Source organism: Podarcis melisellensis (assembly GCF_964234715.1).
Source record: "Podarcis melisellensis genome assembly, chromosome: 5".
In the NCBI taxonomy this organism is placed as follows: domain Eukaryota; kingdom Metazoa; phylum Chordata; class Lepidosauria; order Squamata; family Lacertidae; genus Podarcis; species Podarcis melisellensis.
The window spans coordinates 77253543-77278293 of record NC_138537.1 but is presented as its reverse complement, the minus strand read 5'-3'; the positions used below and the strand labels follow the sequence as shown (position 1 = coordinate 77278293).

General features: G+C 43.6%; 1 long non-coding RNA gene across 1 annotated transcript; it reads right to left on the bottom strand.

Moving 5' to 3' along the window:
* Positions 1-19080: 19080 nt before the first annotated feature.
* On the bottom strand, positions 19081-20781 carry LOC309370093. Its single transcript, XR_014168421.1, has 2 exons — positions 20671-20781; positions 19081-19838 (listed from the first exon to the last, which is right to left on the bottom strand). It is a non-coding gene; the product is annotated as an uncharacterized lncRNA (long non-coding RNA).
* Positions 20782-24751: the final 3970 nt, after the last annotated feature.

Here is a 24751-nt window from a genome sequence, read left to right as displayed (position 1 = left end):
TCACTTTAGCTAATGGGGCCTTCTGCTGCCGTGGCGGCGCCGCCGCACGATTTCTGTTGTCATCCTGGAGCAAAGTTCTTAACCCGAGGTACTATTTCTGGGTTAGCAGAAACAAAATAAAATAAATAAAATTTATTTTAGCGGAGTCTGTAACCTGAAGTGCCTGTAACCTGAAGCGTCTGTAACCCGAGGTACCACTGTATAAGTAATGCCCAAATGGCTTCTTTCTGATGTGGCCTGGCTGAAGGAGAGACCTCCTTCGGGTGACCAAAGGCCATAGTGACCTCATGAAGGTAAGAGATGGCCATTGTGATTGTGATGCTGTCTGTCTGAAGGAGGTAGAACGGCCACTGGGAAGGAGAATGTTCCTTGGAAGGAGACTGTCATGTTTCAGGGCAGCTGTGCCCATTTGCCTCAAGGCACCCAAAATGATGGCCTTTGGTCAGTAATCCTTGCAGTCTCAAGCAATGTTTCCCAACCATGGGTCTCGGACTACAATTCCCATCATCCCTGACCACTGGGCTTGCTAGCTAGGGATGATGGGAGTTGTAGTTCAAAAACAACTGGAGACCCAAGGTTGGGAAACACTGGTCTAAAGCAATGCCTACTGAAGTTCACTTGTCCCATAGCAAGAGACTGACTGAGACAAGCAACTTTGGAGACGTAGCTATTTGGAAGCAAATGCTCAAGGAAGAGCACTGCCCACTTCTAGCAGGAGCTCCTTGCATTCATTATCAGCTGTACCGCTATGAAGCTCAACACCAGGGCAGGACCGCCCATGTGTCTAGGGAGACACTGAGCAAGAACACAAAGAAACAACTTCAAATCCAGGAGGAAATTGCACGTTGCCACCCACAGCCTAGATCTGCAAGCCAATCTGTGTGCTTGGCTTGGGTGTTTTATTATTATCCCCCACTCCCAACATACAGTCTAGAGGATAAATGGGATGGGGATTTCCTCTGGCTTGCCCAGTATTAAAAATAAAAACTTATGGGTGTTCTAGGGACATCAGCCGCTCTCTACAGCCATCTAATTTTGCTCTGCATAATGACCTTATATCAGAGGAATTGGATCCACTCCCAATTCCATATAGCATTCTCACAGATTTCATTGGCTTGTAAATTTTAGGCAAGGAGCAGATGTGCCAGGTCCCCAAACATCCTTCGGTATTGTGCGTCAGCTGCACAATCAACAGTGCCAGGTCCTTGCATAGCCATAATAGTTTCTTCCTGCTTAGCCTGAGAAAAGAAAACAAGTTTCCAGAGACTGAAAACGAGACTGGGAGGCAGAGGCTTTCTAACTGTGTGGCTCATGGCTGGATATTTGGTATGCTGGGTGAAAAAATCAGCTGAAATGCTTTGTGCAAGGATTCAGATTTGGCAGGGACTGCTAGGCCTCACACACCTGCTGGACTGAGCAACCAGAGAGTGCCCCAGGGCCATTCTTTGGGGGAAAGATGACTGCCATCTCCGGGCCCATGGAGGCAGCTATCTATTTGTACAAGAAGGCCTCGAAGAATGACACAATGTGATGATGTTGACAGTGGCGGAGCTTCATGCTCCGGCACCGGGGGCAGAGAGCAGGTGGGGGTGTGGCTGGCACACATCCCAGGGGTGTGGCACACCACCTGTGGGGGCATGGTGCCCAGCGCAAGGGGGGGCAGCCGCAATGGCACCCCGCCGGGAATGTGGTGCTGGGAGCGGTGTGCTCCCCCATCCCCCTCTTCCTCCACCAGTGGATGTTGATCCTAAGAATATCTTTGGGGATCATATGACAGTGTATGCACTTGCATGGTTGTGGTCACTGGGCACATCAAGAGTAGAAATGGAGCTAGTCTGGTCCCACAGCTCTCTTACATGCAATGGGGTTCATGTGAACCACCAATTTGTAGCTGCATTCACCAGCGGTGTGGACTAGGGGGACTAGGCTAGTCCCCTAAATGTTCCCCTGGTGCCTCCTGTGGGTGTATCATCACTGTAGCAGTCAAATGCAACATTTCCTGTTGCCTAGAGTGGACACACAGGGGAATGTTGCTCCAGACAGGGAGGACTTCCTGTCATACCTGCTCTGGAGCATCCTCCCCCTGTGTGTGACCAGGTAGATGGGCGTGACCCTAGCAGACCCGAAAAAAGGACCGGTCACACAGCCATCTTCCTCTTTTGGACTTTTTTGGCTCTTTTGCCATCTTCCACAAGGCTCATCCTTACAGAGGATGGAAGCTACAAAGTAGAAAGTCTGAGGCCTATCTCAGACTTCTTTTCTCTATAAATGTAACTGTAACCACAAGATAAAGCCTGCCTTCAGGATACTACTGTGAACTGAAGTAACTTTACCATTACTTTTAAAGAAGACTGTCGTGTTGTTGTTGTTGTTGTTGTTGTTGTTATTGGTATTATTTTTTTAAGAGGGAAGTAAAGGGGAATTTTACCAGGAAAAGCCAGAGTGGATTGCTTAACTTAAATAATTCTAATGAATCCATCAACTTGCTTCCAGCAGAGTGCAAGGGAATGTGCTCTGCTACTTGCTCACTAATGTGAGTGTGGAAGGATAATATTTAATTAATATAGCCTCTCCTACTTTCTTCAACATTCCCACACCTCCCTTCCAAAGCCCAGGAAGCTTCTGTCCAGCTTAGGGAGGGAGGCACAATGCTCATGTGTGCGACATTCATCTTCCCCGCATTGCCCACACAACCTCTGCATGTAACTGTTCCCCTACAAAAAATTTCACTGCATGCCACTGGCATTCACCAAGTCACACACCCAGAGAGGGCTGAGAGAGGTTAGGAACTTGGTCATTCCACTGTTAGTGACCACGTATGTATCTTCAATGAACCCTTCCACACATGTGGAAATCAATGGTCCTTGAGAATGTCAGCCGAAGAATAGATGATGCCATTGATCTTTCAGCACTCTGTGTCTCTTGCATTCACTATCAAAACAGGCTTGAAAACCCAAATTTCCAATTGACTTAATGAATTTAAAACATAATTGGAAAAGAGGGTAGATAGCATTCTTGAAATAACCAAGACTTCAAAGGAGTCCTGTAAATTTCGACATGAAAGAGAATTAACATCCTGAAACAAGAAGCAGAAAATGGGGAGGTTTAGGGGCCTTTTTATGCCTTCCTCATGCTTTGCCAGTCTTCTACAGTGCTGAGATTTAAGAATTAAAGCTTTCTTAAGGTATAAATAAGAAACTGGTATGTTTAGCCTTGCTATTTTATCGAGGCTGCCCTCATTTGCTTGTTTATAAGACATTGTGGCTGTTTCTTCTCTGCTGTGGCATCCTTCCTCAATAAATTTTACCATATCTGGGTGCTTTAAAATTTAGACACTTCCTGTCAGTAACACTTGAGAGGTCTGCTATTAACTATATTTGGTAGCATTTCCGAGCAAGGATTTTTAATAATGTGAAGGGAAAAGCTGCTATCCCTCATCCAGAACATCAAAGTAATGATGAGGCATTTGGTAAACAAAACTAGAATTCTATTTAAATATCGTTGATGAAGGTTATGGATTAATGGTTACTCTGATAAGCCCATGAGATGGCAGTTGGGGGAGCTAGATGGTGGCAGCTCACAGGCTCATTCTTTCTTCCCTTCAAGGCAAGCTCTGCTGTGTAGAAAGCTTTGCATTGCATTGTCACTCTTCCATGGCTTCTCTTCGACGCGGAGCCATTGAGATTTAGATGCAGGAAGCATTTTGTAGGGCCAGTGTTCTGGTTCATTCCCAGTCCCTCCTGGACAACTGACATACACATTTTGCCTGAGGAGGAACTCCCAGATTTGCTTTGCATTTTGCAGGGTGAGGGAGAAACGGGGGCAGGAGGGGATGGGAATTAAAATCTGGAGATCCGGGGAGACAGATGAACCATGCTTATTTCAATATTTTCAAATTGAACGCTGCTGTGGCAATGACAAAAATTATGGTCCAATCAAAAGCCTAACTAAATGTGAGCACTTGATGTATCAGAGTAATAACAAAGGAGCAATAGGACAGATTTATCAAATACTTTTCTTTGATAATATAAAAATAATGTCATTTCAGAACAAGCGGGAAAGAGATTTAAGGGCTCTGTGTCAAAATATATTGGGCAATGGATATGAAAAAACACCCTTTTTAGTACCTTGCAATTGACAAACTTGAAAGAAACCCTGTTTAAAATGTCCTGTGGTTGATATGTGATACCACATAAATTGGGAATTATAGAACTTGGATTATGAAACATCCTAGAGATGTTTGAAATGTTACGTTGATCAAGTTTATATATTTTGGAGATGTGAAATTATTATTTTTGGGGGGGGGGACTTTATGTCATTGTATTTTGAGCAGATGACTGAACAGAAGATTCCAGAAGGTCCAGTGTTGCTCTTTTATAGTCCAGATTTACAGTGTGCATCCCTACTCAGACTAATGGTGGACTTGGGTATTATGGTACGAGGTCAAATTTGTTGCCCCTCAGTACAAAGGCTGGTAAGGAGGTACCTGTCTTTGGAAAGGAGATGCAAGAGTTCTGGCAGGGTCCTAGAGCCCACCCACATCCTTTCCAAAGCTTGGAAAGTGCTAACAAGGCTTTGGGAATGAGGTGGGAAGGCTCTAGGACCCTGTCAGAGCCTCATGTCTCCTGCCCAAGCCCAGCTCCCAGGGCCTATTCACTGCCTGCACAGCCCTAAATCCGCCCCATTAAGTTCAATGAAATTTAGTCCCATGTAAATGTGTATCGCACCCAAGACAGCCTGACAAAAAGTTGATTCAGGAAAAAAGATTGGCCACACACACACAAACACATTCTTTTTAGCAAACATGAATATGCATTTGCTATCTACTCTTGCCCTTTAATAATAATAATTCTATTTATATGCTGCCTGTGGAGGCTTCCAGCAAAATATTAAAAAAAAACTTCAAACATTAAAAACATTGTTGACACATTGTTCTCCCTCTGCAGCCGGAGGCATTCTGCCTCTGAATACCCATTGCCAGGAACTGAGAGTGGGGACTGGGCTGTCACATTCTGACTAGCTACTGTGAGAGCTGAATATTGGACGAGGTGGAGCTTTGGCCTGGTCCGCCATTGTTCTGCTTATGTGTTTGAAGCTAGCCTAATATCCCATAGCAGCGGTACCCTATTTTTCTACTTGCACTTGCATGCTTTTGAACTGCTAGGTTGGCAGGAGCTGGGACAGAGCAATGGGAGCTCACTCCGTTGCGGAGATTTGAACCGTCAAGCTTCTGATCAGCAAGCGTTTCCATGCGCTCTGGCCACATGACCCAGAAAGCTGTCTGTGGACAAACCCTGGCTCCCTCAGCCTGAAAGCGAGATAAGTGCCATACCCCATGGTCGCCTTTGACTGGACTCAACCATCCAGGAGTCCTTTACCTTACCTTTACCTAACATCCTGTGTAATTCTGGTTGTTGTTGTTGTTGTTGCTGCTGCTGTTTAGCTAGGACATATGGTGAAGGAGGATGACTAAGGTGCAAATTCCAGTTTCTGAAAATCCTGCTTGGGAGTTGTCCATCTCAAGTGGTGCCATTTGTGACAACAGCAAAAGCAGAGGTGCAGCATGGGGGGCCAGAAGGCCCATGGCCCCAGGCACACATTTTTGAGGGGGCACAAACAGATGCCCCCACAACAGGCAGTGTCAGGGACTGAGCAGAGGAGTGGTGGAGACTGCCTCACTATCCTGACTCTTCCAGGGAGGAGGAAGAGGAAAACAGTATAGATTTACAACAGGGATTTGAGGGAGGTCACAGCTCAGAGGCAGATGAGGGGGAAAGTTGGGAAATCATGGGAGAACCAGAACAGCACCTGGCTGACAGGTAGTCATTAGAAAGCATTCCAGACCCTCCAGCTCCCAGAACCCAGCGAGTCTTAAAAGTAGGAGTGCAAAGAGCTCAAAGATACAAGGCATGTAGCAGCACCTGTAGAGGAGGTGATATGATGACAAATGAGGAAATGGGAAAGACGGTGTGTGGAGATCCACTCAGAACAATGCCATTATCCAAGAAGCTGGGTTCTATAGCCTCTCTGTGTAAAGTTTGAAATAAAACAGGATTGTAAGAAACTTTACCTTGTGGTTATGCTTTCTTGGGCAACCAGCCGGGAGCCACTGACAGCATCCTGTGGCAGCAGGTGGGTTGTTCTAGTGGGCAGGTGGATGGAGGCAGCAGGCAAGGAGCCTGTTGGAGGCAGGCTCCCTTCACCCTCCATGCAGACTCAGCTCATGACCCCCTGGTGCAACCCCAACCCCAGCTGCCTAGTCCACCAGGGAGTGCAACACTTGTTCTACCCCAGATGTGGGCAACCCATGTTATGCCACTGGGCAAGAGGGAATGTCCAAAGGGCAATTTTCAAGGATGGCTAACAAATTAGCACCTTCGCAGTTTGCTTGTCAACATTGTTGATCAGAGGGACTTTAAGGCAGAGGGAGTTTCCTAGGATGTTGCTTCAAAGTGCTCTTCAAGGCACCCATGATCATAAATTGGCTTTGTCTGCACCAGCAAATTCTTTTATTGCCCTCCTCCCCAAACCTCACATAAAGAGATGTACACATTTTGAATGTGTAAAAAAGCATGGCGCTTCTTTACGTGGACATGCTGAAAATTGGCACCTATTATGTGGGACAATGGAGACAAATGACTTTTGAGAATTTCCTTTTATACCAGGCCCAGCTCCTGAGCAGACTGAAGCAGAGTGGCAGGAAAATGAAAACAATTTGTATTCAACAGTAACTGGTTGTTTTGTAACTCAAGCCTCGCCCAGAACAATTTTCCAGTGATGAAATGGTAATATGTCCTACTTTCTAACCAAGCCCTCTATTTCTGGTGTGGGGAAACTTTGGGCCTCCATACGCTGCTGAACTACAACTCCCAAATTCTACTTTGGCAACATACGGAGGGCCAAAGGGTATCCACGCCTGCTCTGGAATAAAAACTGAAGAGAAGAACTGCTCATTTACAGAAACTGCACCTCAATAAATCATTGCAAAACAATATTGTCGCTTCATAACAATCATTAACTTAAAAAAATAGAATAAGTATCAGGTCATTGAAATATTGTTTTTTCCCCTCTAGCGGTAATAAGTTAATGTTTTTTGTTTTGTTTTTTCAAATCATGGCCACTATTTGCCAGTTGACCAAATATATTTAACTGGTCAAATACCAGTTACTACTTGTTGTTAGTCTTTTTCTTGTAGTGAGGCATCTAATCATAGCCTGCATTTTTATCAAGGCTTATATTTTGATCAGGATCTGTATTTTAAAATGAGCTTAAAGATTTTCAAATGTTTTATGCCAGGCAGAAGACCAGCTGCCTAAGTATTTTGGCAAGATGTTTATCCTCCTGGACAAGGGGGCCCCCTGATTTATAGCAGAAAACAATTCTCAAAGTCGTAAAAAGGGAATTACAGGCTGAGAGCAAGGTTACACTGACCCTACATATTACAGAATATAAAAAAGCTGAGAAAAAACATAATTAAGAGTTGGTAAATAGTAAGATAAAACCATGTGCCTCCCATTAAACTTGAGCCATATCTTCCTAAGGTTAAAGGTCAAGAGCAAATGGAGAAAGCAACTGGAGAAGGGGAGTGTAAACAGAAGAAGAGGCTTTTTCCTATTTTATTTTGAGGCTGTAAACTGTTCCTTCCTTTTTACTTTGAGAAGGTTTATTCTTCTAAAAAGCTATCTATGATAAATGTATGAAATATATTGGCTTAAATGTAATTATGCAAAGGATCTAGAAAGAAAGAAATGTTAAATTCTTATTTCATAGAGTCTTATAGCTGTAGGAGACCAAAGGGGCAAACGAGCCCAGCCCCCTGCCAGACAGGAGACGCCATCGAGCACTCCTGACATATGGTTGTCAGGCCTTTGTTTAAAGACCTCCAAAAAGGAGATCTTTCATTGATGATGCATGAGAATGTGAACCCAAGATCTCTGACATCTGTTTAAGATAAAAATTTAAAACTATTAACCATCTGTTTTGGAGGGCAATAGGGCAAGGAGGGCAAGAGGTGAGCTGGTAATTAAGGTTTCTTGTTGAGACAAATGTAAGATATATGACTACTTATTTGTCATTTATAGATAGAAGACTATATAGCTTTTTGTTTCCCATAAAAGGCAATAGGAAATGGGTGTATCTTTTAGGATTGGTTCTAGCAAACAGCCAATGGGAATTTCAACCAGGCTGATTGGACAGAGACAGCCAAAGGAGGAGCAAGGAGGCTGGGCTGAGGGAATATAAGTGCTGGCCATAATGGCAGGAGCCCAGGCCAGAGCTTGGTAACCATATACCACTGTGCCTCTCATTTATTTGTCTGACAAATAAATTATTATTTTAATTTCTCTATTGCTGCGTTGAATATTTCATTCCAGCTAAGCGTTAACCACAAGCAGGGTGCTACAGTAGTATCTTCATGTGACATAATAATGGGAGATAAAGCACTATACTACTCCTAGTAAACTGCATCTTATCACATGTTCTTGTTGTTGTTTAGTCGTTTAGTCATGTCCGACTCTTCATGACCCCATGGACCAGAGCACGCCAGGCACTTCTGTCTTCCACTGCCTCCCACAGTTTGGTCAAACTCGTGCTGTTAGCTTTGACAACACTATCCAACCATCTCATCCACTGTCGTCCCCTTTTCCTTGTGCCCTCCATCTTTCCCAACATCAGGGTCTTTTCCAGGGAGTCTTCTCTTCTCATGAGGTGGCCAAAGTATTGGAGCCTCAGCTTCAGGATTTGTCCTTCCAGTGAGCACTCAGGGCTGATTTCCTTCAGAATGGATAGGATCTTATCACATACCCTCCAACATTTCTCTGATGAAACTAGGGATGTCCTATTCCATTATTATTATTATTATTATTATTATTATTATTATTATTATTATTCCCCACTCATCTGACTGGGTTGCCCCAGCCACTCTGGGAGGGTTCCAACTTATATAAAAACATAATAAAACATCAATCATAAAAAATCCCTTATGCATGGCTGCCTTCAGATGTCTTCTAAAGCGTATACAGTTACTTAACTCTTTGCCTTGGAGGTTGCATGACTCGAAACACTCCAACGGAAGCAGGGACATACTACCATACCCTCCAATATTTATCTGATGAAAATAAGGATGTCCTAAGGAAAAACGGGACATTCTGGGATCAAACCAGAAACTGGGATGAATTCTGTAAATATGGGACTGTCCCTGGAAAATAGGGACGCATGGAGGGTCTGCTATCATCCTATCATTCAGGTGGGATGGCCAGAGGAAGAGGAGGAGGAGGAGGAAGAGGAGGAGGAGGAGGAGGAGGAGGAGGAGGAGGAGGAGGCGGCCTCACCTCAAACCATTAAAGCTATAAAAGTTCAGTCTGGCCTTCCCTGCCCACTTGGCTTTCCAACAGCATCACATTGGAAAATACGATTCAGTTGCAGAACCAGGAGAACTACAGAGGTATGAGGAATAATTTTAGAGTAATAACATAATAGCGTTCACCCATCTTTTGATGTAGCTCTGCTGTCATTTTTAAACTTTGATTATGCTTTTTCTTGCTTTTAAAATATCTCAATTTCACTTGGCAAGCAGAATCTGATAACTTGATTTTCCGCCGTCTTGGATCTATAACTTAATTCTGTCACTGCATGCTGGTGCCTGCCTGTGCTCATCTGTTCAATTGCTTCTTGGTATGCAGTCCTAAGTGCAGGCAGAGAATAAAGTGTGACATAGGCAGGGGAGCTTGTGGTTTAATACAAGTACCAAAATGTAGCTTAACACAGAGACTTGGGGTCCTTTGATCCAAGCACTGCTTTCACCCTCCCCAAATGGTTAAAATCTGCTTGGGATGCACTAGATTTAGAAATCAAGTGTAGAAGAACCTTCCAAGCAGATCTGAGAAAACTGGCAGGCTCCTATGGGGAGCAATGATCCTTTCATGACCCTGGAATCAAACTTTTAAGGCTTTAAAAGTAATAATCAGAACTCAGAATTGTGCACCAAAACTGAGAGTCTGTTGCACCAGGAACACCCTGCTAATATATAAAGCAGAGAAAAGTTTTATTTCTGCATAATCAGACAAATAGGTTGTCCATTCAGACAACATGTATGACTTTGTGCATGATCTCCTGATCTCCTTTTCCCCCATTAGATTGATATGCTCTCTTTCTTCTTTCTTGTGTGATCTCTCTCTCTATATATATATATACAAAATAGCATATACATTTGGCAACTAGCAAGGAACAAACATCTAGATAACACATCTCAATTAACAAGAGAAGGAGAAAAGTGTGTTTTGCCTTTCCCCAACTCTGTGCTGCAAATGGAAGGATGGGCTTTGAGGGGGATTGCAAATGGAAGGGAGAAAATGCAAATAGAGAAGGAAAAAGTAATACGGAGCTCATAAAACAGCCGCGCCACAGACTTGAATTTTTGGAACTGCTTTGCCTAAAATTTCATGCATTTGTCACTACAGGCATGCTTTGCATATTTTTCTCCTTTGAGTCATCTGTCAGACCATGGATTTGCTGCCAAGGCAGCAGCACTGTGCTCTAAATCTTGGCAGGACTTTACAAGAAAAGCCAAGCGCTCTAGCTTCCTAGGGCATTTTCTGGCCTACAAGTCATGATGAAAGGGGAAAAGGTGGCTTGGGTTAGGAAAGGCAACCTGCGACCTGCTAGCTTCTTTTTCGACTGCTACACAGGGATGCTTGAGAGCATGGCTTTGCGGCTGGTATCTGAACCTCCAGAAGAGAAGCGCATTATTGTTGACAGGGGCAGAAGGGATTTGTTTGGCTGAGTCGCATCAGCCATTGCAAGGCCCCAATGAAAGCAGGAGTCATTCTTATTTAAAAGTACGGTTGATGGAAACTTGTGCAAAGGCTACATGGAGCATGGCAGCTTTGCTTGGCACAATCTAGCACTTTTATACTGCAGTTCTATACTTGGAAAGCCACTTCCAAGCTGGAGAGGAGGTGGGGTTGCGGGCTTCATGCCCCCCCCCCCGTGTGACTGAGGGAATCCTTGGCCACGTCATCCCCCTTGACAGCCAATCGAATGGCATGGGAGGTGTGGTCCACGCTATTTAGGGCCGGCGCAGCCGAGGATCTTCCTATTTCAGCGCCTCAGCTGCTCCAGTTTTCCCCACCCCACCCTTTAGGTCTGGCTTTCTGACTTTGCTATGGACCTCGGTTGGTCGCCGTCAAGGGGCCTGGTAGGAATTTTTTCCACTTGGCAAATTGGCTCCAGCCACTTGGTTTTTCACCTACCTCGTAGCAAATCGTCACAACTTCCTTGGCATTGGCGGTTAGGCATTGGTAAGGGTATTGTTATGTAGATGAGAGGGGGGAGGAAGCGCCATCACCTCCCCCATATCGAAGGTTAGTCTGGTAAAGGATTCTGGGGTGTGTGGCCCGGTCCAAAGCCTATGGAGGTGATGGCCTAAGGCACACCCCTGAGCGGTGACCCCGGGGGAGCTCCTAGTTGATGTGCATCAGCAGGACTCCCCCTACTGAAGGTTAACCCTTCCCGGTCTTCAAGCAATCAGGCTGAAGCCGGATAGTCGGTAGGACCAATGCCTAAGCCAATACCGCTCATTACCTGTAACCAATAAAGTTGTGGCCATTTTTTGCCCATTAACCTAAAATACTGGTGTCATCTGTTTTTACTTCCAATGGGGGGAGGCGGGAACTCACCACGCAAGTAAGCCTCAGTGAGTACAGCAGGACTTACTTCCAGGCAACCACCCCTTAAGTCCCTTGGATTTCACTTTAAAAGGTACCTGCCCCCCTATATGGCCCCTTGTTAACATTAGCCTGCCCCACAATTAATGGTAGAAGAATTGCTGGTGTTGTTAGTTGAGGGCAGACTCTAAAGTGTCATTAAATCAAATGAAAGCAGAAGAACCCATGAAGGCATAATAGCATTTGCAGAACCATCATTTACACAAGCTCTTTCCATCATTAACTTTTAGTGAGTGCATGACAGCATTTTTACTTCCTTTTTTAAAAAAGAGAGAGAGATGGCCTGGGTGAACCGTACTAAATAACATTTAAATCTCTGGTTTGCCTTTCTGTGGCATTTGATTTGTTTTCTTTCTCTCTCTCACTCTCCCTTAAAAACAAAACAAAAAAACCCTGCCGTGTACTAACTCTTTCCTTGCTTCCGAACAGTAACGATGACTTTGCTGCGTGAACTCTGAAACTCATTAACGGGAAAAGCATCGGCTTTAAGCAAATGTCACATCACATTAGCATGATGCATAGGGTGTCGTAAGGAGCTCTTAACTAGCCCTGTGCAGGGAGGTAAGAGTCGAAAATTCTTCCTTGATGCATCATGAAGATGTTGTGATGACGCTGATTATACCTGTCCGTGTTTGCTTTGATTGATAGCTGGAGCATTTATTTAGTATTCCGCACACAGTGAGCCTTCGTCGGCAATAAAAGGACAGTGAACAAAAGGATTCATAAGCAGTGGAAAGAAATTACAATAAATGGAAGCACTATTAACATGAGGAACGGCACTAGCACCATCAGCTAACAGTTTTTGGTCTTTACCTATATGCTATTGTCATTGTTTTATCAAATGTAACACAGGATTTTCCAAGGGCTTGGTTCAGCTAAACAAAGCTCCTGGGGTTAAAATCGTTACTAGGATTGGAATATCATTTGTTGTTTAAGGGTGAATTCTGGACATAATGGAGAAGTGAAATATTTGGATCATCAGAAAAAGATGCAGGAGGAAATGATTCAATTAGGACCCACAAAGGGGAGGGTGGAAATCCAGGAGATTCCTTGGAATCTTGTTTTTATTATTTATGTTTGATATATATCTGTAAAAGTTTAATTTTAAAAACCACACACACACACACAAAAGAAACCAAGCCCTCTGACTTAGAGAAGGGCAAAATCTTCTCTGTTTCTGTCTAACCAAAAAGTGATGCATGTTTGGAATATCTATCTGCAGAAGCAATTTTCATAAGTATAAGGTATTTTCTGATTTTGATATTTTTCATGGCCAATTTTTATATCCTTCCCCACTCCCATTTTTGATGTGTAGTAAAGAAATTCAATAAATTGTAATTGGTGGCATCCAATGCCCTTGTTCAATAATGTCAGGGAACTGCCATCGGAGCCAGAGGGAGAGGGAGGGCTCCAGAGGGGTTCAGGAGAGCGTCCCGGGAGGGAGAGAAGCAGCCCATCTTCTGGGGAAGGAAATCAGCGTAGCACCAGTGGAGAAGGGGGGCAGATGGGGGAATTGGCGAGGTGGCTCCATGACTCCTCGCCGGAGACCAGCGAGGAGAGCACGGGTCCTCCGCTGCCCACACCCTCCCTGCGCAGAAGGCTTCCGTGCAGGGAGAGTAGGCAGTGACTAGGCGTCAAAGAGCTTCTTTGCTGGAAGAAGTTCAAGAAACGCCCACTGACGGATTCTGCCAGCGATTGAGACAGCCACGGGTGAGTGGCTGTCCAGACAGAAAGGGTTCACCCAGGTAACGCAGCCAGGTGTGGCGTCGATTTATGCACGAGCAACCCCTAGAACCATTACACATAAACACAAAGTTTTTCAGCTTGTACAATAGAGCTCCCCCCCCCCCCCGCATTGCCCCATTCCTGCCTCCTAAAATCTGCGCTTGAGGGTTGGGGGAACATCCAGAACATATTTGGGAGATGGGGCTGGGGAGGAGATGGAGGGAGTTCCATTGCACAAGCAGAAAACCTTGCCCTAACATGAGTGACTTGGCGCTCTTTTGGATACAAGCAAATGCTTTTCCCGATTACTTATAATTCAGCTGTATCATGTAAGTGTTGGGATACTGCCAGGGAGACAAAGGCCACCACTGCTTCCAGCCAGACTCCGGACGTCCATCGATCTCCCGTAGATGTGCAGTATCAGCAATTAGCAACACCAGCTCCAGAAATAGATTGCCACATTCCTGGGCTGATGCACACTCTGTCAGCAGAATTCACACAGCAAAAGTTGCACTCAGGAGGGTATCATTTAGAATGTTTATTCAGTGTTGGTCAGAACAAAGAACAAACATGACTGCCTGCTTCTGGCGCAGAGAGAGAAAACGAAAGCAATAGCAAACATAAACATCCAATGAACAGGAAATACACAGACTCTGTGACTCACAAGCCTGCTCCCTTTTAAGGCGGAACGGAAATATCCTAACAGTAAGCACAGCTGACAAATGTGTGTGTTCCTTCTACCCCCAATTTCCATACATAGCATTAATATTATAATGTTTTTAAAAATGTATTCCATATTTTAGCTAACCATTTCTGTTAAATGCATTAGGTGACGCCTTCAAATGTTTGTGTATGTTTTTTTAAAAAAAATCGGTCTTGCAATTATTAAAATCTAAAATGTTGTCTTTTATTTTCCTACTGATACTATTTGTTGCATGCAGTTCAAGGGGAATACTAAATTATGTGCATTTTCTGTGTTGTTATCCTTCGTGTTATTTTGCATATTCATTCTGATCTGTGATTGTGCATTGCTCTCCATTTTCAAGGCACAGAGACATAATTATGCATGGTTCCCCATCGAAAGGCACAGAGACAAGGCAGTTATTGTGCATCTACCTGATATGGTAGACACACCGTGTTCCCAATTCAGAATGAAGGACAGTTGCATATGGTTGTTACATCTGAGGAGTGCTCAACGTAGCTTCATGCTTGACTGCTGACCCGTTTCCTATTTAAAGTCAACATTTAGTTTCTTCTTCTGTTCTTGTTTCCAGATTCATAATTAGGGGGGGGGGGACTTTCACTTTGGTTGTGGCACTTATCTACATCTTCCAATATCAGAATTTTTGATCCTGCAAATGAAAATCACTGCCTCTAATTCAGAAACATGGATTCCTAAGCCTAGACCATGGGTAGGCAAACTAAGGCCCGGGGGCCGGATCCGGCCCAATCGCCTTCCAAATCCAGTCTGTGGATGGTCCGGGAATCAGCATGTTTTTACATGAGTAGAATGTCTCCTTTAATTTAAAGTGCATCTCTGGGTGATTTGTGGGGCCTGCCTGGTGTTTTTACATGAGCAGAATGTGTGCTTTTATTTAAAATGCATCTTTGGGTTACAGTGGTACCTCGGGTTAAGAACTTAATTAATTCTGGAGGTCCATTCTTAACCTGAAACTATTCTTAATCTGAGGTACAACTTTAGCTAATGGGGCCTCCTGCTGTCACCGCGCCGCCAAAGGACAATTTCTGTTGTCATTCTGAAGCAAAGTTCTTAACCCTAGGTACTATTTCTGGATTAGCGGCGTCTGTAACCTGAACCGTCTGTAACCCAATGTACCACTGTATTTTTGGGGCATAGGAATTTGTTAATTTTTTTCCAAAATATAGTCTGGGCCCCCACAAGGTCAGAGGGACAGTGGACTGGCCCCTTGCTGAAAAAGTTTGCTGACCCCTGGCGTAGACACATGTAAGAAGGATATGCTTTTCACATGTACAGAGGTGTGTGTGTGTGTGTCTAAAATCCATCCTGTTCTGAAATACCAGTGAAGCAGGCTATGACTGTTGTATCTTTTAGCATAGTGGTATAGCAACAGGTGGGACATAGGTGGTGCTGTGGGTTAAACCACAGAGCCTAGGACCTGCCGATCAGAAGGTCGGTGGTTCGAATCCCCACAACGGCAGGAAGGTAAACGGCGTTTCCGTGAGCTGCTCTGGTTCGCCAGAAGCGGCTTAGTCATATTGGCCACATGACCCAGAAGCTGTACATTACAGATAGTCCAGCTATGACATTGGCCTGACCACAAAAGTTCAGCTAGAGGATATGTTTTATTCGCTTCTGAACAGATACATATTCAGATACAGGGATCTATTATACAATATAGATATTATAATCATTAAATGAGCAAAACCTCCTATCAATAGATGGCACTGTCATCTTCTATATCTGTCTTCTCTTGCTGTTCTGTCTTTGGGGACATTTCTGAAAAAAGTCAAATCTATGATGGATGGCTATGCTGCAAGGATAGCTTGCAAGTCATTTTTAAAGTTTGCCCCTCTTGTAGAAATATTTTCACTCCTGGTACTGGCAGAATTCGTTGCTGCTGCAGTAAAATTATGTCTTTGGCACTTAATGCCAAAATAGACTTCTGAGTGGCTTATAAACCCAGTTGCACAGTCATTAAAATGCAAACAGTAAATCTTTGGCTTTCAAATTTGGCAGAGTTAGTTGATTCGCTCGGGCAGCTGATTTGGGGTGTCATCGTGAAAGGGCATAAACATTTGTTTATTTTTGCATTTGATTGCCAGGTTTGAGATTTTCTGGTGCCAAAATTATGTGGCCCACGTTGGTGTCATGAATGGGCCACAGACAGCCATGTGAGCTGAGCCAGGAGCCATGGGATCAGCCAGGAGTCGGGACCAAAGAGTAAGACTGCATTCAGGCAGCCATTTTCCCCATTTCCTAATGTTTCCTTACTTGATAATCTTTGGGGATTTTAATGTGATATTTCACATGACATAAAATACACTTCTAGAAATCTAGCGGAATCTAGCAGAGGTTTAGTGCTCATTTCCCTGTTGTTTCGGGGGGGGGGGTGTTTGCAACCCTGTCAACCTGGAAAATTGTAAATTGTAATAATAATGATGATAATGATAATAATTTACTTTTACCCCACCCATCTGGCTTGGTTTCCCCAGCCACACTGGGCGGCTCCTAAAAGAATATGGAAAACACGACAAAACACCAAACATTAAAAACTTCCCTAAACAAGGCTGCCTTCAGATGTCTTCTAAAAGTCAGATAGTTGTTTATTTCCTTGACATCTGATGAGAGGATGTTGCACCAGGGAGGGGCGCCACTACCAAGAAGGCCCTCTGCCTGGTTCCCTGCAATCTCACTTCTCGCATTGAGGGAACAGTCAGAAGGACCTCGGAGCTGAACCTCAGTGTCCGGGATGAACGATGAGGGTGGAGACGCTCCTTCAGGTATATTGGGCTGAGACCATTTAGGACTTTAAAGGTCAGCACCAACACTTTGAATTGTGCTTGGAAACATACTGGGAGCCAATGTAGGTCTTGTAATTTTCTTGGTGCTTTCATGGATCATGCCACTGCTGCTCACTTTGCAATAATTAGGGCAGAATTTCAGCATACCGTTATTTCAAACTTCAATGGATCACACAGATCAAGAAGCTTCCGACAGTTTGGTAGCTTCAGAGTAGGGGAATGGTGCACATTGGTGTTGCCACGTCAAACAATGAAATTGTTTGGACTCCTGGAGCTCCTCCAGAAAGATCCTGCCAGAAAGATCGTGTTTGCAAGAGATCTAGCTCACTATTCAATAAAGAGCAACCTTATGCATCCAAGACTCTGTAAAAAGTGCTTAAAGTTCTTTGGCATTGGTTTTGAGCATTGTATAAAAACCTGACACAGTCTACTCCAATTTCTTTTCCCTCACCAAGGGAACTGGAAATCCCTGTGCTTGATTCCCCTGATAGTCATAGCCATCACAGGCTTCTTAGAGCCCTGTTTGCATACAACCAGGCAAAACAAATTTGATTTTCATCCCCCTTAAGTGAGTCCAAATGGGAGAAATGAACAAGACAAACAAGGTCATATCCCTTGCACACTCCCATTATTTAGATTTCATTTTGCTCATGCCACAGCTGATCAATGCCTCGTGGTTTTTGTTTGCCGTTAAACCAAGTGGAGAAGTGATCCGATGATTTCTGTAGTCTATATATAGAATATCGAGGAGAGAGGCATAAGAGGAAGTTGAACAAGAGGCTGCTTCCTTCCAAAGAAAATTAACACCATTGGCTTCTGTGCTGCTGGCTGAACCTCCAGTTCTGCTGCTGGATATTGATATATATTCTTGCTGACAATAATATTGCTGTTAAGCAATTATTCTCTGGCCTCTTTTGGTCCTCCTTCAAGACTGCTTTAGCAAATGGGAGAGAAACAACCATGTCACTTCTGAGTAGGGATGGAAATCTGTTAATTTCTCTGTTTCTTCTTTTTTCCAGTCTCAAATTCAGTTGGAGAACTGCATTGCAAAATTCATAGAAGTGAATATTTCAAAGGATGATTGTTTCTCAGTTTGCATATTGGTTTGAGAAGTGTAAATTAGGTAGCTTCTCATTAAAATTGTAAACAAAACTGAATTTCCTACCCATTTCTACTTTTGACTGGAACCAGCATTCAGTCCAATGATTGACATAATATATTTTTTTTAAAAAAAAGCAATGGATCAAATTGTTGCAGTAGCAAGCTTTTGAGCTCTCCAGAATTGTTCATCAGGCAAGATGTTACATAAGGCAGGAGTTGAGAAGGATGAGTAAGAATTAAGAAGTACCAAATCATGTGTAATTGAGGACAGAATCATAGAGCTGAGCTCTGATTGTTGTTGTTGTTTAGTCATTTAGTCGTGTCTGACTCTTCGTGACCCCATGGACCAGAGCACGCCAGGCCCTCCTGTCTTCCACTGCCTCCCACAGTTTGGTCAAACTCATGCTGGTAGTTTCGAGAACACTATCCAACCATCTCGTCCTCTGTCGTCCCCTTCTCCTTGTGCCCTCCATCTTTCCCAACATCAGGGTCTTTTCCAGGGAGTCTTCTCTTCTCATGAGGTGGCCAAAGTACTGGAGCCTCAGCTTCAGGATGAGCATTCCAGTGAGCATTCATGGCTGATTTCCTTAAGAATGGAGAGGTTTGATCTTCTTGCAGTCCATGGGGCTCTCAAGAGTCTCCTCCAGCACCATAATTCAAAAGCATCAATTCTTTGGCGATCAGCCTTCTTTCTGGTCCAGCTTTCACTTCCATACATCACTACTGGGAAAACCATAGCTTTTACTATACGGACCTTTGTTGGCAAGGTGATGTCTCTACTGGGCTCTGATTAGAGTATCTCAATTACTGGAAATGCAACAGCAGTTGTCATTCAGTTTGCAACTGAAGAGTTAATTCTGTTCTCAGTGTTAAGTCTACTGAGCTTGGGGTGGGGGCCCATAGTTTAGCAACGGGCAAAGGTAGCACATGGCTGTGCAGTTCTGAGGAAGCTTTTCCTCTATATTTTTGGTTGTATGTTTCTCTGCTATGTAGAAGGCTTGATGTAAGTAAGACAAAACGTCTCCGGTCCTTTGTCCTCACTGTGTTTTTGTTCAGTTTTGCTCAGTAAAGTGAGTAAAGTGAGTCTATTCTCTTGGGACTCTGTCTGCATTATTTAACAGACTTTGCTAGCACCACTGACTGAGGGAGGTTCTGCTGAATCTAGGTATGAAGCTTAAGTTCTGTGCTGAACTTTGAGTCTGGATGTGCCACAAACTTAATTGGATGTGGATCCCTCCGTGAATATTCAATTTACTGCTAATGGCAGTTTTCCATTCTGCTCCACTGCATATTCTGGTTCTGTGGGCAGGCTTCCATGTAATATAATATCACAGGGGGCTGCTTACATAAAACATCATGGTTGTTCTATTAGAAACAGATGGCATCTTCATGGGCTCTCACACTCAGTTTGTTCTGATATCATGATAACCTGGCAAGGGGTTCATGTCACCATTCAACAATTCGTTAGCCTTTGTCTGACAATTGTCTGAGAAGAAAACCCAGAGAGGTTTGCATGTATGAGTTCCAGGTTGGTGATCTGCCAGTTGCCTAAAAGCTTTCCTCTTCCAGTTTTCATGTGCCTGTATGATTTTCATGATAAGGTGGGTTCACTGCAATTTATATGCCACCAGAATGACATAATTAGAAGCATAGAAGAAGCAGTTTATACCAAGTCTCCTGTTGGTCCATCTAATTCAGCAGGGTCCCCACCGATTGTCACAGGTTCTCCAGAGGTTCAGAAAGGAGCATTCCCAGCCTTAAGTGGAGATGCTTGGGACTGAGCTTCTATGGACAAACAATGTGCTATGCCACTAAGCCAAGGCCCATAAGTGATAGGAGGGGAAATGTGTTTTGTACTAGAGCAAAGCTTACAAAACATCTGATAGCTAATACATATTTTTGAAAAATAATAAAAATTCTCAATTAAAGTTGGATTATGCTTCAACGTTGCGTGTGGATGAGTAGTTGCCTCAAAAAGGGGACTCTATTAATCCAGTTCAGTCCCAGTTTAATCCAACCAATTGTTAAATGAATGTACCGATTAAATGAATATGATTTTCTGTTTTACACTTTAAAATACTCATTTAAATATCCTTAAAATATCAATGACTGCCCTTCTTCTCTTTCCATGGTTCATTTTGCATATGTTAAATCCTTGCATATTGTGCATAAACTAAACCACTCAGTATTCCATTATTACATCTATCAAAACTTATTTACACTGTTGAATTTATCTTAATGCTGCCAACGTTTTCAAGTGTACACAATTTCCCTGCATATATTCAATAAACATTTTCCAATCTTCTCTAAACGTATGTTCTTCTTCTTCTCTTACGCTATATGTTACGTCTGCAAGCTGCACATATTCCATCAACTTAAGTTGCCATTCTTCTTTGGTTGGGACCTCGCTCGTTTTCCATTTGGGGGCTAGCAAAACACGGGCGGCAGTAGTGGCATACATAAAAACCTTTTTTGACACCTGGGAATTTCTGTCTGAATTATTCCCAACAAAAAGGACTCTGGGTTTTTCTTTTGAAAAATACTTTTAAGCATGTTTTTCAATTCATTATGGATTATTTCCCAATACTCTTTTACAGGTCCACCACACGAAAAGTACCTTTTTTCATGTAGAAAGCTAATGTATCAGGAAGAAGGGTTGTGCCCACACAAAGAAGACAACTTGAGCCACGACTTTCTTTTATCATACAAAGGAGCTCTGGTGTGAATCACCAGATGGAAGCAGTTCCGATATGAACAGGGCAAGTCTACTCTGCCATAGCTATAGGCAGTAACTGACTTGCCTCCATCCTTGCTGGCCACAAGCATGCATGAGGTCATTGCTTACATCATAAAAGCAGTCGATTGTGAGCTATTTTCACTTGATCCCACTGTGTGTATTGTAAGCTTGAGTTCAGTATGGAGATGTGGAGGCTCCAGCTGCTTGATAGGAGTTGGGAGATGGGCCTGGTCCCACCTGGAGTTTCTAACAGTTATTTAAAAGAACAGTGGGCTATTGGCCAAGGAGGATCCTTCACTGTTGGTGGTCTTGAGGAACATAAGGCTGCCAAGTAGGTGAAGCTAAGCAGGAGTGGGACCTCCCTGGTTTTCCATTTGGGGGCTAACAAAACATGGGCCACAGTAGTGGTATACATAAATAACCTTTTTTGACACCTGGGAATTTCAGTCACATGGGCTCCATCCTTGAGCCCTGCCCACAACCCCTGTTCACGTAGCTGTATATGTGCATCGTACAATCCACACCAGATTGAGAACCTCGTAAAAGTTCATCGAATGCACTCTGGATAACTGAACAGAATTGTGGGAGATTGTTCCCCTGAAAAACTGGCAAAGCTCTTCCTCCTCTTCCCTTCCTGTGCTTCTTGCTGTTGCCTTCCAACAATATTCTGACTTGATTCTCTGAAGGGAAGAGGAAATGATTTGGTTAAGTGACGGGTCTGCTCCGGGGAAATGCAAATTGACAAGAGATGCAGCCGGATTTGCTCCTAAGGCTGTGTTTTCACTTAGACAACCATCGGAAACCTTCCTGGTCTCCACAAGAAACAAATTGCTTTGATCTTAAATGCGCCAAATACCATTAGGGTTCTCCCCACTTGCTTAGGAGTTAATCTCACCAGATAAAGGAGAGCCAGCTCCTTTAGGCAAAGTACAGCTCCAGACTCCATTTTAAGCCCTACAAAATTAATATATTGCTGGTAGCTTTGTATTTTCATTTACGTTGCCTGCACAGTGGCTTTCTGAAATTGGATATTAATGATTTACGCTGTAATTTATGTGTGTCCATAAAGCAGAGCTGGAGTAACATTTGAGGAATCAAAATCTTACTCTTGGGCATTTCCAGGGCAATGTATCTAACCATTAACCCTTTCTGAAATTGCTCAAGGGTGTCATTTCCAATTCACATTTATGAATAAAGCAAATGCTCATTAGCTTGTCCTTCATTCTGTTCCAGATTTCCTAAGGGGAGGGGGTGAAACATGCCATGCAGCAAGTTTTCTCCTTGAAAGTTCAATATCCACCAGAGCTATTTACAATATAGAGGTTTTGAAAATTACTCAGCACTCGTTGGGCAACCCTCTACATTTCACTCAACATGGGACTGCTGCTGAAAACAACATCCGTGCGACATGTCCCATCCCAAACCCATGGAACATAGGATCTGCTAACCTCCATTATAATATTGTCATGTTGTGCATTCCCTGCTCCCAAATCATATCATTGATGGAGGCAGGGAATTGTGCAATTCAACCAAAATAGCAAATGGGCTAAAAATGAGCCTATGAATTTGGACATGTATATTGCTAAAGGCTTTCTGGGAAATGATATATAATGAACAAAAGAAGATGTTTAAAAATACATTTGTTAAAAAACCAGAAGCCTTTTTGTTAGGTATAACAGGTGAAGAGTTACCAAGAGAAGATAAAATACTTTTTAATGCATTCAGCAACAGCAGCGAGAATGGTACTAGCCCAGAGATGTCAGAAAGGAGAAGTACCAGAAAAAGAGGAATGGCAGGTGACTTTCTCTTAGCTGTGTTTTAGTGGAGATCCTCCCATCCTTTTGAACAGCAGAACTTCCAGTAATCTCTTTTTTTGGCTTTGCTTCAATCCGCCCACTTATTTGTAAACATAAATGTGTTCATCAGTTAATTCTGATGGGGCCTGGCTTACCTCCTGAGATGCTTTTCTAACCAATATACCTCAGTGGTGAGGGCTTAGAACAGCTCTGCATTTTTATTTTTATTTTTTGCTGGAATTTGTCTCTTTCAATCCAAGCTCTAACCAGAGTTGTTTTCAGGCTTTTGGTTTTTCACTTCCCATTTTATGCCAAGACAAAGAATGGTAGCTAGAGAAGAAGAAAATAAAACTGCCTATTTCTTCATCCAGTGTGATTAATCACTTCACTGCTGCTGAACTTTTGGAGACATTCCTGGAAGCAAATGCACAGTCCTGTAGAGCGTGCTCTTTTGACCTTATCTTAAAAGGGCTGCCCTTTAAGAATGATAGAGACCAAATGGAATGAGTTCAGAGGAGGGTAAGATGGTCAGCAGTATGGAAAATAAGTCCTACATGAGGGAAGGCTGAAGGAGCTGTAGAATCATAGAATTCTAAAGTTGGAAGGGACTCCAAGGGTCATCTAGTTCAAACCCCTGGGTAGATGGGTAGGATTATGATAGCACTCTTCAAATAGCTGGAGGTCCATCATGGAAAAGAGGGCAAAGGCATGTTTCTCTGTGGTCCCAGTAAGGTAAAAGGTAAAGGAACCTTGGACGGTTAAGTCAAGTCAAAGGCGACTATGGAGTTGCCGTGCTCATCTCACTTTCAGGCTGAGGGAGCTGGCATTTGTCCACAGACAGTTTTCCGGGTCATGTGGCCAGCATGACTAAACCGCTTCTGGTGCAACAGAACACTGTGATGGAAGCCAGAGCAACAGAAATGCCAGTTACCTTCTCGCCTCCACGGTACTTATTTATCTACTTGCACTGGTGTGCTTTTGAACTGCTAGGTTGGCAGGAGCTGGGAAAGAGCAACGGGAGCTCACCCCGTCACGGGGATTTGAACCACTGACCTTCTGATCAGCAAGCCCAAGAGACTCAGTAGTTTAGACCACAGCTCCACCCACTTTGGTCGCAGTAAGCAGAGCTAGATCTAGTGACAATCAGTCAATTTCGATTGCCCCTTTAGTCATTTCAATTCATGAAGCTGCAGTGACACCAGAAAAACCCTCTCTCAGAAGGTGCACCAGCTGGGGGGGGGGGGAGAGAGAGAGAGAGAAATGTAGATGAAGATTTGTGTATGGAAGTCATGAAGGAAGAGGAAGAGGCACAGGGTATGATGGATATTGGAATGCCAAGTCGAGAAATATGAGTTCCAAGGAAAGACAGGACGTTTCTTAGAACTAAAGGGGAAGTGTTGGATAAATTATTGGAATTACATAAATTATAGAATGGAAATTGAAATGTGGGTGAGAATGGCTGAGCAAGTGAAGGCTGGGATGTTGCATTTGCAAGAGAACCACAAGACAAGGACAAAGCAGAAGCAAGTAGGGTAAATGGAGGACGGAGCCTTCAAAGGCTGAAGGCTGAAGGAAGAAGGCCATTGTAATATCAGAAGGTCGTTGCTATGCCGCACGACTTAGACAGACACAATAGCTGTTGTTTAGAAATGCTCTTGCTGTGTCTTTTTCTTGCCATGGCGCTTTTATCGCTGCCTAATCTCTGGGTTAAGTGCAATGCATTTATGCAGTGCAACCCATTGCCTACTTGGGTGAGGGGCTCTTCCTCCCCAGAGATTTTCAAGCAGAAGCTGGATAGCCTTTAGTTGGGGGTGCCACATATTCTCTGCAACTAACCAAAGGGTTGAGCTGCAAGGTTGAATCCATATTTATGATTCTATTACTCCCAACCCAATGGTAATTTCCAAATATGCAGATGGGTACAGAAATATCTTACACCAACACACATAAGCAAAATGCTAACATGCTGCAAGCCAGGAATGAATTTTAAAACGTAACTCTCCAGAGAGCCATAGGCATCCACCCACAAAGGAGGTGACATCGCTGGAAGATTTACTGCCCTGGCTTTGTCTTATTCTCTTACTTCCATGCACCAGGTGTAACCAGATCATTTAGATAAAGCAGAATTCTTTACTTTTGGAGGGACAGACCTCCCAGGGCTTGAC